Here is a 13,779-nt window from a genome sequence, read left to right as displayed (position 1 = left end):
ATAGGGCAATGGATGAACAAATTAAAGCATGTAAGAGAGGGGACCTAAGGTGATGGAAAGTCTGCTTACCAGTCTTTAAAACCGTTTCGTAAGATTCCTGCTGTTTCTATGTTGTCTCTTCCCCACAAGACACTGTGACAGCAGGAGATGGGCAACACCACAGCCTAAAAACAGCCACCAGTTCTCCACATGCTCTGCTGTGATCCAGCCAAAAAACATGTCAAAGGGACATGCAGCCCAACAGGGGAGTCACCTGCACAGAACTGCAGGTTGTGCTCGCTGACTCCCTTCAACCTTTGTTTGCCACTCTGCTTTGTTTACTCCCTCCCTGCTTGTCAGCTCAAAAAGGCACCCTGAGTTCCACGCCATGTGCAGATTAGGAGAAATTATTATGGGACCTGTAAACCAGAAGCATTTGATATGGCTTGTGTAACCTACAGCAAGATGAATGTCTGAAGGATCCCACAAGGTGACCTGACTCCAGCCCTCCCACTAATATGATAAATGAATCCTGTAAAAGAAGGTCAGAACAACATTTTTGCCTAGAAGTAGTTCTGGCACTGCTGTACTCTTTCTACCTGCTGCAATCTCCTTTAGTTTAAAAAAAAAAAACTTTGAAAACAAATTTTAAAACCTTCTTTTAAGAATTCCATGCAAGAGAAACGTGCTAGACGGTTCCACATTTCAACCCTAAATTAAACCCCAAAGTAGTTAGCTTGATAAGACCTTTACTCTACATAAAAGCATGCCAAGGGTCCAGAGCTTCGCTCTGCCCTGGGAAGGCAGGGCTGGCACTCTCCAGGCCTGGGAGGCTGACAGAAAATATCAATAAAATGGAATATAATGCATTCAAGTTTTCATGTCTTTTAAATAAACTTGGGGGAGGAACCAACAAAAAATATTCATCATACTTTGTCACAGATGGGAATTTTTTCCCATAAACATCTTCCCAGACAAAAGGTTATTTTTCTTCTAAAGATGTTCACCCAAAGAGTGCCAACCGTCTTCCTTATCCCATGCCCCAGGCAGTTTTGGAGTTTTGGCAGTTCCTTAGTTCTGTGATAACAGTGTTTTACTGAGTCAAAACCAGGTATCTATTCAGTTTGAACAACTTATTAGAAAGATGTTTGCTTTTTTCATCATAATTTTTTTCATTGTATCCTCTGCCTAATTCATTGTCTCATTTACTGTGCTCTATTATCCCAAATTCTTTCAGTAAGTATCTACTAGCCAGACCTACAAGTACTCCACCTGAGAAGACTAGAATATTTGCTGACTACTCAATAATTAATCTCTAGTCAAATGGCTCACTAGCCATGCTCAGCCTCTACAGAAACAGTGCTTTCTATGTTTGGTTCACTCTTCTCAGTACCACTCATAAGAAATAAACAAAACCCAAAAAGATTTACTATGTATAAACAACATGCAACCTTTTGCACTTTTGATTCCAAATAACAGTTAATTTAAGGCATTCCAAAATCAAGTGCTGTCCTCTGCGTAGTAAGATGAAAAAAGGAACAGCAGACACTGATGTTTTGGCCCATGTTATTTTTCAAACTGCTTTTCAAAACAAGCCAACCATATGGATGTCATTTTTAAAAATTTGAGTCATACTGCCACACACTCTTCAGCATGACCTTCCATTACAAATGAAAATTGCTGTCAAATGAACATGAATTCACTCTTTTGTTCCAAAAAGTGAGAGACAAAAAGTTGTTTGCTGTTAAACTGACATTGCCCAAATATGCTCTAGGTTGAAATATAGCTATCCCCACACCTCAGCATTATCTAGCAATGCAAACGAATTACAAAGTCATTTTAATTCAGATCTGAAAGATGCAGGAACAGTAGATAGTACAAAACAAAAATCATATCTGAATAATTACATGAAATACATAGATTGTGCAATTATTTCAGCAATTGCAGACTAAACACTGAGTGAACATCTGTGCTTTTATACAGCCTGCCAACCCAGAAGGACCTACAGGCTCAATGAGGCTACCAAACAAGGACTGCCAACCTTGGAATCTGAAAACACAAATTTAAAACAGCTTCAAAGGGAACCAAATTCAAGCTTGACTTTCAAGAACACAGTTCTCCACCTGAGTTCATGCTACATTCATTCCCTGCTCTGTGAGAATACATCAGCTGGATCCCTTGGAACATCCAAATTCCCATGAATGAGCTTTCATAAAACAACTACCTACAAATCCATCACAGTCAGTCCCTCCAAACACTCAATTTCAAAGATGTGAGCAGCTAACCAGCCAGCAGCATCTGTGGGATTAACACCTTGTAAAATATTTATGACCATTAAACAGATTCTGCAACCCTTTCACAGCATTTTATTGCATGTCCTTCACTACGCTAATACTACATTTGTCTGCCTGAACACTTCATTTTCCTTAATTTTATTAGCAGTGAGAGAGGAAAAAGTTCATTCATATCCTGATAAAATGGGTTTCAAACATGAAAAAGGGAGTCTTGCTTTCTGATCAAAGAAAACAAGACCACATGTCCTCATCTCATAGCTAGAAGGTAAAAATACAGGGTGAGAATGGTCTCCCTCTACATTAATATGAGGTCCAAGGGACAAAATACATCACATCCATATCAGCTTTGAGGGGATATCTAATGCACTGCAGTATTTTTGTAGACTGGGAGCAAAATAATTACAATATGCCAGACTTTGCAGTGTACTCTCTTCTGACATGGTAAACGTGGCCTTTTCAAACAGTCTGAGCTTATTCAGTCCGTTTTACTACTAGTGCTGGATTGCTCTTGACAGGGTTTTTTCCAGTACTTCATCCAGTTTAGTTTCAAATGCCCAGGGATGAAATGTGATTATTTTACTTGGGAGATAATCCACAAACTGAAGGGGGTCTCAGCATCTAAGAAGAAATTAAGCCCCGTGAACCCCGAGAGAAATTCAACCTGGCTTTCTGCCTTTTTTTTTTTTTTAATTTCACCTAATCAGTCTTAGTCAGAGCCCTCATAAGTATAAACCGATTGTACCTGATGCTTTCATGATAAAGCTTGTAATCCATTAGAAAGTCATCTGCAACCTCAAAACTCCATTTATGTATGACCTTTCAAGCCATCTGATGAAAATTATTCCAAGTCCCTTTGGTTAATGTCAGATCTGACCTGCAGACTAAGGAAGCTCATTAAGTGACATGCTCAACTGTACATGCTGATATTTCTCTCTGAAAAGGGAGCATATTTCTCAGAGGTTCCTCTTCCATTCCCATGTGAATCATGAACTGTGTCATACGTTTTATCTGCGACTGTCATCTGCTTTTGAATTACAGTATCAGGAGAGACAGTCAAGGATACAGCCACAGATGCACTAAAACATTCCCCTAGGCCAAACTGTGGGAAGATCTAACTCCTCTGTGATAACTAGCACTTATGGCTTATTGTGAAAAGCAAGAAAACAATGTGAAGGCAGGGTATTGCAAACCAAGTATGGCATTAGATACGCAGAAAGAATTCATAGGATTGGTTTATTACTATCGCTGTAAAATGATACGTCATCCTACTTTACATCTTTATTTACATTTAACTCCACATTAAATGCATCAGACTAATCGATTACCTGATAGTGTGACTAAATTAGTCTCATTGAAAGATGCAACTGATTTTCTGAGAGCTGTGGCTCACAACATACTGATTCATACTTTTTTCCCTCAGGTAAGACCCAAAGCAAGCTGCCTGCACATAGATCGGTTACATAACTGCCTAAAATGTTATTAGCAAGTGTTTATGGGGTCCACAGGATTCATAACACAAACAACTACATTCTCTGAGAGTTGGTCACTGTTTAGCCTGGAAAGAGTTACTGTCATTCTGCTTCACTTGCTGAGAAGGGCTCTTCTGCTTCGCTAAAACCTGAATGGACTCCATTGACCTCCTTCTTATCTCATACAGCCACATCCAAGGGACTTCATAATGCCCCAAAGCAAAGAACGCCAGCCAATTAACCAAAATATCTTCCCAATCAAAGTAAGGATTAAGAAATTCCCAAGGGAAGGTCTTGTATTTGAAAAACCCACAGCTGAGTTGGAAGCCTAGAAGGGAGCCACAGTTCCCCAGGTCCAGATCACCTCCTGCAAACACAATACCTGAATGAAAATAAAGAACCTAAAAGCCTTCACCTGGAAGCTCAGCCCATGCTGAGAGATGAGAGAAGCTCCTCTCTCCAAGTAGACAGAAAGGTAGATAACAGGAGCATTGTGCAGACTTTTTCATTCCTTTTTATCCATGTCTTTTTGCAAGTGCTGTCCCCTTTAAACTCCATAAATTAGTACGTTTCCTTCTAACTACTCTGAGGTACAGTTGATTTCTGCTTACTGCCAAAGCCTTCTGGGTAAGGCATTCATTATAAACAGGGCTGAAACAGCCTCTCTGTGCCCAGAGTTCCCATGTCCTTCTCTAAAGCACTGCCCAAACCCTCAACTAAGCTGCACTTGCCAGTATGGGACACACCAGCTCCTGGTGTACATTGAAAAGGTCTCAGGAGAGCTGTGTTGGCTGTACAGCAAAAGCACAAGAGGAAAAGCCTAGACTGGACACCATACAAAAATATTTATCTGGAGAGCTTGCCAAACCTGGAATGAAGCACTGCAATCACACATAGCTGTTGATAAAGCCCACTTCACAGCTAAGATCCTCACCAAGTCATAACAAAACAAAGCCAGCAGGCTGGAGTGAACTTTGTACATTGCCACTAAACATGAAAGGGGTTTGCACCACATTCACAGCTTTAAAAGAACTGTGAATAATAATACACAATGGAGCACTTACTTGTAGCTTGTTGTTAAAAAAAAAAAAAAGGCATCTTAAAATGCAAACTATTCACATCCCATCTTGAGACAGGAATACTGTAGGGTTGAAACCTGCCAAACGTTAAGTGTCAATTTGGATAAAGCACAAGAGGATGCTTTTGAGCTCTCCAGTGTTCAAGGCATCCCTTCCCACAGTCCTGCTGTAACAGTCTTTCAGCCATTTGTAGCTACCTGTTTTCAGGCTACCAATCACTAGCCTAAAAAGCAAGATGCCGCCATGTCCTTCCCCTTTCCAGGTTCACTTGTCCACAGCCCCTCCACATGCAAGGATGACTTTTCTTTCCACGACTGAGGATGTAAAAAGGTACCCAGGCCCATTGCCCTCCCTGGGCTCAGCACAGCAGGCAGCATAAGGCAGCTTATCCTTTGCTGCTTCTTAACCAACAGTTTTTCCCCCCAGCCTCTCTGCTCCATGCTGCTCTGTGCACAAGTCTTCCACCTCCTTCGGGCACAGGAGAAGACAACCTGCCTCAAAACCACAGCCAGCCCACGCGCTTGCAGCTGAACCACCCTGAAACACAGCAACTGGAGCCCAAGCTGCAATAAAAGGTCACTTTCTCCTCTGTGTCCCCGGCAGCTGGGGCCACACTCTGTGAAGGGAGAGACAGGAAGAACCCGGGGTTTCCAAGCGATTGCTCCTACACAGGGGTGCAGATTAACCATAATCAACTCTCAACTAATAGAGCCAGGTGAAATGAAAATAGGAGAATGAGGGATGTGAAGTCAGAAAGAAACTAGGACACAGGAAAGGAGCTGCGCTTGCTTAATTAGCAAAACAGCCAGAAAAGCAGGGCTATGGGAAGTCTAATAACAGCCCTTCAAAATGGGAATGATCCCTCTCCAACCTGTCTGGGAAGCACCTCCCCTCTCACTGCAGCATTTGCAGTGCCCTTTTCTTATCTAATTACCACCAACAGGCATCTGCTGCTGTTTGCATCCTCACTCTAATGAGCAAAAGCAGCAGCCAGATCTGGCTGGAGCTGGGGAGCAACAACATGACCCCAGAGTTATTTTCTCCTCAAGTTCATCAGAAGTATCTGCTCCTCAAGGAGATTCAGAGCTTTCTCAAAATTGGGAAAAGGAGCCCAGGGTAAGGGCATCAAAGAGATTAAAGTAAGAACAGTTTTAAAAGGAGGAAGTAAAGAAGGAAGCACAACACTGACAGGTACACCCAGGGCTAAAAGCTAACCCCCACTGCTCAAACCAGGGGAGATATTTTGGTAGGGACCAAAACCAATTGCTGCCTTTTTTAAGGCTGCCAAATTCGAGCAGGGGAAAATTCATGCACAATACAATCTGAGGTTGTCTTTCCTAGTACTCCACAAGGGAGCTGTATCCTATTTCTGATGTAAACATGGGACATGGTGCTCCCATTAAAGGTGTCTCGAGCTCATAATGTGACTCTTAAGTGACATTTCTGGTTTACTGGTTTTAACAAAGTCTATTTAAGAAAGCCTCACAACACACAAGGTGCTTTGGGAATAATCTCAGCACAAAAGCAAAGAAAAGATGGTTAGATTCACTCATTCAAAAAATTAGGTTTTTGACTTAGTCACAAAGACAGAACTAGAAAGAAAATATAAACATGCTATTTAAAAATGTAGCAACTACCTCATAATTTTGTTCAAAATGCACATTGGCACATGTATTACGGTCACTTAAATTGCTGGGAAAAACAGAGCCTTCTAAAAAATAAATGCTTAGGAAAAGCTATTACTGACCCTGACAAAAAGGCACAGATGGTGAACTTAGTTCCAATGAGTCTGATAAAACGCTGTACAGTCAATAGATGGAATTACTCTTTTTCCCTTCCACGTCATTTAGACCGTCAGCCCCAGACGACAGACGTAAAACATTTGTCTCAAAAGACAATCTCTTATAAAACCTGTTTTCCTACAAAACACAAACTGAGGTTTTAGATTAAAAGAGAAGTATGGGGATTTTCTCTTTTATTTCATTAGAAGCATAAGCCTGAATAACCTGTGGCATTTCCTCCACGTTTTGAGAGGCTCCTACAGGTCTTGCCTTAGTCAGAGTTCAATTTGAGTCATTCAGTTACCTTAGGTAGGATTTTTCCCATGCTTATGGGAATTGTCCATCTCAATATGTAGTAGTTACCAAGTTCATCATCATTAATTTATCCCCTTCTTCTAATCACATGATCTAGTGGCACAAGGGTCCACCAACTGTGTCAAGGTGAAGCCCTTTTAACACCCAGACAGAAAACAGGAATCAAAGCTCTAGGGGTATAAAACTGGAGGAATTACAGGGCTCTGACAACAGAAGTGTCGCCACATCACCTGCTCATGCCAAATACACAAATACCAGAGGAGGGCTCTGGATGCCCCATACTGGGATTTTCATGAATCCTTTTCTCTAAGATGATTAGCAGGATGCTGAAGTAGTACCTGCACTGTGGGTGTGGTCCAGTTCCACAAACAGTTACGAGCGTCCACGACTTCACAATCAGGAGTAAAGTTGCAATGTATTTCCTGCATCAGCACACTGGTTAGCTAAACTATCCTTCACTGACAGTTCAGGGCAACTTCCTTCTTCTCAGCAACAAGTACAAAGGAAAAGCAGTCAAAATGCCTCCCTCAGAACATAACCCCTAGCCTGCTGTACTGCAGAGTTGTCAGTTTGGGTTTTTTAAACTTAGATGACTGTTCATACTGATAGTAGATTTTCCTCTTCTGTCTCCTCAAGTCAGCTTTAGTCCCCCAAAAAGAAAAAAAGACTTTTTTTTTTCATTGCTGTGTCTAAAAATCTAGCCTGAAGATGTTTTATACCTTTACTTGAGTGTTTGCATAACGTTCCTCTAAGAACACTTTCAGACTGCACGCTCACTCATAAAGCTGTCAGAACATGATGAAACTGTTCTAACTGACAACCCAAAAAAATGCAAAGATATTATCCTGCTTGGGCTGAGCCACTTCATTTCCAAAAACAGATCATGGGCAGGAGACAGATTCTTTCCTGTGAGAAAGCAATGTAGGGGGGAAGGAAAAGTACAGATTGTCTATCCCTCTCTATTCCCAAATGCGTGTGCTTAGCAAGAGCTGTCTCTGTGAGGAAGACCCCCCCACTCTGCCTCCCAGCAGAACATCAGGCAGCTGCCGGTGCAAATATTTGGCTTTACACTGCTAACCAGAAGACCCCCTCACCAACTCAAAACTTGAACCAATCATACCAATATGTTGACAAGGAGATCCTCTACACTGGGAATCTCCCTAAATACTATCAAAATTATGAATTAAGTACAGATATCCGCCATTCTACGACGATGTGATCTGCTCATAAACTTAATGAGAATTTGGGAGACCGCTGAAGCAGAACACTGCTTTCTGCACAGAGATGCTGGGAGATCAGCACCAGCCCTGCCTCCTGCTGCTGAGTGCCTGATCCTCGGAAATGCATGTGCAGCAGTCGCTTAACACTGGGTAGTAAAATTACTTACATAGTGAAGCGTTCATTAAAGGGCTGGGTTCACAAAAATAATCCTTCCCTGAATGGTGAATACAGTCACTGCTTCCCAATGGCAACAGTTGAGATTGCAGAATATAAGAAACATTCACAATTACAGCTGGACTGCAGCCATGCCCTTTGGATATATTCTTCACTGTGAAGGAAGGACAAGTCTGCTAATTAGAATTGCTACAGCTCGAAAGTAACAAATGTCTTTCAAGCAGAAGCTTCTGATGTTTTTAACTACTTCATGCTTTTATTTTAATGCCCGTTTCTCACTAACCACAGAGTATGCAATTTGGATGCAAAACCACAAGAATCCACTTTTTTAACACAGCTGAGACTCTTCCCTCCAAAGACATTTGAACAGCCCAGGCCATACATTTCTCTAAAATAAGTAAGATCTATTATAAAAATAAAAACTTAGGAAGTGTTCTTTACTTCAGTTTGCTAAGGGATCAGTGTCTGAACTTTAAAGACCTTAACCACAAAGCTCCTCAAACATACCAACTTTAGCATGCTAAGGTTTGACTGGCATGCACCAACTGCAGTACCAAAGAGCTGCCTTTAGACAACTATGTTTTCAGTTGCCTGAGTTAGCCTAGTTTTAGGGCATAAGCTGACTCCTCTATTCCTGGTGTTTTGATTCTACAACCTAGAAGCTGTTCCTTAGAAAACTAAAACAAAATTTTTTATTTAAAAAAAAAAAAAGTGTTTTTAACAGAGGCAGTAGACATTTTTCTACCAACAGCTCGCTCGTTAAAAAAAACACTTTGAAGTAAGCAAAATCCTCATTTTAAAATCATACTTCCTTGCTAATTTTGGAAAAAGTGTTTGTTTTACATCAGGGTCACCCAGAGTCCTGTAGGCAACCTGACAGAGATGCTGGCACATCTTTCCTGTTGCACACCAAGCTCCTGCTGGTCTCCCTCCCATGATCAACCCCAGGTCCTTTCCAGCACTACTGCTTTCCAAAGCTGTTCTTTCATGGAGTATCTGAGTTTTGAATTATTTCCCCAAAAATGTGCCATGTGTATTTTTCCACTTTAAACCTGATTTTATTTATTATGTTTTTAGGCTCTCCAGAAACTTTCTCCCATTTACATTATTTCTCTGACTTGCCAAGCAGTGTGAGCAAATAAATTCCACAGCTGAGTTCAACCACCTCTGCAGCTCACTTCTGCCTTCAGAGAGAAACAGTGTTAAACAGCACCCCCAGACCAGGTCAGGACTCTGCACACAACAGCAGCTAGCCAGTCAGGGAAGGAAGACCCACATCTACATGTCTGACAGCCTCAATGAAGAATCTACTTTTATTTTCCTCAGCTGAGCCCTTATGGAAAACCTGATCCCTGGATACTCTTCCCAGGACCGCATATTGCCATTCCCCACTCCTTCCCCTGAGCTGCCACTCAGCCCTGCTCATCCACAGCTCAGCAAGAAGCTTCTGCAAGACTAATCCCTTCATTACAATGCAGTTTCATCCTTTCCTAGATAGAGCAAGCACTTCATCGCCTACTTGTGTAATTTGATCTAAAGTTTTGATCAAATCTGCCTGGCAGAATTTGTCCTTTATAAACTGATGTTGTTTATTGCTCCTTTATCTTCTCCAGACTTCCCAGCTCAGAGCCAATAAAGTGTCTCACTGCTACAGAGCTATACGTTATTTCATGACTGAGGCCCGTTGATTTTATTTATTCCCCAAAGATCCCCCTTTCTGGCCACCTCTTTCTTCTTTTCACCCAGAAAAGGCAGCTGTGGGTACACACAGCTCATCTGGCTGTGTATATTAAGCGTGGTTTATACTAATTTCTATATTGTGGCAAATTTTTTTCACATTTTTGAAAGGAGGTGTTCTCTAGTCTGTTAGTATGACTGGGTTATAGATCATTCAAGGGCCTCTTAACAGCTCCTTTGAAGCTCCTGCATCTAAGGGACAAAACTGCCCCTTTGCCTGGGTGAAGAAGCGAGGAAATACAGATTATTATTAATACAGCTCATTCAAGCTAGCTCTGCTAAGCCATTCTCAGGCCATGCCCCACTCCCAGGACTGCCCTTCAACCCCAGCCCAGCAGTAGGAAATGAGGGCTCATTAAAGGTGCCTGCAACTCCCCCAGTTCCTGCAGGTGGAGGATGGGGGTACCCCCACCAGGCCCCCCAGAAGGAGGCAATGACCCCAGCCCTCCCTCCCCCTCTATATCCCTGTCCCTCCAGGCAGGGCACCACTGCTGCTGGCTCATGTGGGAGATGATGATTTTTGTAGGTATTTTTCCACAGGTAGGCTAAATTTCTGTAGAGCCGCTGGTGAAATAGCCCAGAGCCTTCTTCCCAAATAATATGCATCGTTTAAAAACTGGCTTATACATCGTTGGCAAGAGGGGGTTTTCTGGTACAGATCAAGTGTTTTTCCTGAGGTCAGTTCACAGTGTAACTACATTTGGAGACAGTGATAACTTTTACTACTTTCCACTGCATCAGGGACTTTTCTTTTCTTTTTGAAGTTGGTTAAAACTTACTTTGTCAGTGGAAAAGACAGTAAAATGCAAAAACTTTTACACTCTAAACACTCTGTTCTCAGTGGGTACATAAATCCTCCTGATGACACTGAGTGTTATTGTTCACATATTTAAAGGAAAAGTGACCTTGTTTAGAGGGTTAAAAGTGCTCTTAAAAACAAGGACACTAAGCCAATAGAGAAATTAGGAACACTGCTAAGGACAATTCCTGGAGTAATGTCACAAAATACACAACTTTAGTACTACCTGTGTCTCATTCCGAGTGTCAGGTTAGTATGATACCTATGCCACATTTTTATTTTTCCTGACTGGCAAGGTTGAGAAAGACTGTACAATGCCAGTAATACTTTGTGTTAACCACAGGAAGCACCACTCCATTCCTCCTTGTCAGTTGTGGCTCTGCCAAAAACAAGAACTATTTGCAGGTGTCTGAGCTCAGCCCTGAATGTCTCCTCTTGCCAAGACTCATTTATCAGTTTAAGTAAATGATAATGTAATTTCAAACAAAAGTTTTTTGAACTAGTAGCTGGAATATTTCAACGAATAGCTGGATAGCTGAACTGTTTTCCATGGCTATTTTGTAGCAGCTGTTGAGACCAAAATTAGTACAGAATATGTATTTTCTTCACAAAATAGTCATCTTTAGGGAAATCTATTTTTTTTGCTGAGATTATTTGCCACATATTCGAGTGCAGAAAGTTGGCCTGTCCCCAGTAAAAACCAATGGAGCTATACAGCTTTACTCCAACTAAAATTCCCACATTAGCCATGCTATATGTTTCATTGGTTAATGTCTGTTGCTTTGGATTAATCACACCAAAACAGGATGAACAAATGCATTACCACTGTTGAAAAGAGTCACATGTCCTAAACACCTCCTCAATCCTCTCCCATAGCCCTATTGATCATATTGCTTTCTTGGAGCTAATGCACAGCATCTGTGAGGAGAATTTTCTTCTAAAAACATATGAAAACTACATTTCTTGGCTTATACTATACAGTGAAGGGGTTCACACGAAATGGTGCAACTCCATATAAATACAGCTGTTCCACCTTTTCCCTAGAATATTAACTTCTTCTAATACACACTTATGTGAATCACAAGATTGAATCTAATAATTTATGCCTGCTGGTAGCAGTTACTTGGAAAGGAATTATTTCAGCAAAGCCAGCATAATTACTAATGATCTCATGACTAGTTATTCTTTTCAGATGCTCAGTAAACCATCCATAAATTCATTCCACCTACTATCTGTTTAACTTGTCAGGCAAGCTTACTGACAGGGAGTAAGAACAGTTTTTAAAAGGAAGGAACCAAACCAAACACATACGCCTTTGCCCTGAGGGATAAGTGCAGCTACTGAGGCAAACCCAAAAACATCTTTTAATCCATTGGTTGCTGTAAATGGCTGTACCAACATCAAATATTGCTCCAAACAAGCGTGCTGCCACATGCAACATCCACATGCACAGTAGCTTAAGTTAGTGGGTTTTTTCCATTTTTTTTGCAAACTTGACTCTTTTCCCGCTATTCTGCCTCTGAGCCACTCCTTGCCCTGTGCAACCTCTTTTTCCTTGGCTCAGCAGAGCTGGCAGCAGCTCAGTTCCTCCAGAGCAGGGAACTAGAAGTCACCTGCAATTACAAGCTGCAAGTGCAGCTACTCCCCAGCTTCTACTCGATGGAGCGGATGAAGCCAGTTAACAACAATCTGCTCTTTCCCGATCCACTTAAACACTTTGTGAACTCCTTTAAACTTTCCCACTGCTCTGCTAGAGGGACAAAACCCACTTGGACAAATGCAAGCCTGAGGCAGTACTTCTGTCTGTTCACAAAGCAAGCTGAAACACACAGCACTGCAAGGTGGCAGAGCAAACCCCATTCTTCTGCAGGGATCAGTTGCTCAGGGGTTGTGCCCTTCTGACTTGCTCCAGACACCTTCAGTGCCACTGCTCTTCCAAACACATGCTGACAGGAATTTAGATGACACCCCTTCATACAAGCATCCAGGTTCTGGTAGGAAACAGAAATTCTTGAATGACTTACGCATTGTTTGCAGTTAAGGTAGTAGAATGTGAAGAAGATACAACCTCTTCTCCACCTCAAAACCAATCCCATGGCAATCAGATTTGGGTTTAACTAGATGTAAGTCTAATCTTGTATATACTCTTCTCAGCAGAGCTACAACCACCACTTTTCCAAGCACTCTATATTCCTGCAGGTTGCCTGAGTTTTACAGCTACCAAAAGGCCCCCAACCTTTTAGTTGTTTCCGTATTCTTTTGTGTTTATTTTTCAGTAATTCAAATGCAAGTTCTATGGGGTTAGTTTTTGTTTTGTTGGGTTTTTTAAATAACCGATGCTCTTGCTCCAAGAGTTAGTCACAATGGACTGCTCATTTCTTGGCATGCCTTCTGAGTATTTTTCAGCGCATTCTCAATGGCATTATGCAATCATTTCATTAGTCTCTACTGTTTCACTTGGCAGTAGGATGCATTATAAAATGTTGTCAACTCTTGGAAAAACTGGGAAGTCAGAGGAGGTGACAGTTTCAGGGGTACACCAACCCTAAAATAACAGCCACTTGGAATTCATACATCTCCATTTGTATACCTGTTACCTCTGTTTTTCACCAGCAAGCCACATCATTATATCACATTGTCAAACACACACAGAGCTACAGAGCCACCACCACTCCACCACCTCCCCCAAAAAAGGGCACATTTGGTCCCATTTTTAGAGAACGTTTTGGACAACCAAAGGTGAACTCATGTCCAGTTCAGCACACAAGACAAAGCAATGACATGAAGCCTGCCTTTCCAAGCCCTTCACTATTGCAGTACGATGTGACATGCATGACATGAGTCACCACAAGGTAACAAAGCACAACTTGTCATCACCTTGTCACCTGACAACCCTACTGACTGGTTTTTACTCCAGAAATAAAGACCTAA

At 41.7% G+C, this 13,779-nt stretch overlaps 1 protein-coding gene across 1 annotated transcript in view; it reads right to left on the bottom strand.

The window, feature by feature from the left end:
* PLCL1 (phospholipase C like 1) overlaps positions 1-13,779 on the bottom strand; it is a 192,960-nt gene that overhangs the window by 115,004 nt on the left and 64,177 nt on the right. The gene's annotated exons all lie outside the window — the stretch shown is intronic.

The sequence above is a fragment of the Lepidothrix coronata genome, unplaced genomic scaffold (genome assembly GCF_001604755.1).
Source record: "Lepidothrix coronata isolate B3197 unplaced genomic scaffold, Lepidothrix_coronata-1.0 Scaffold7, whole genome shotgun sequence".
Classification (NCBI taxonomy): domain Eukaryota; kingdom Metazoa; phylum Chordata; class Aves; order Passeriformes; family Pipridae; genus Lepidothrix; species Lepidothrix coronata.
Note: the sequence above shows the minus strand (reverse complement) of the source record. Positions and strands in the feature narration are given on the sequence as shown.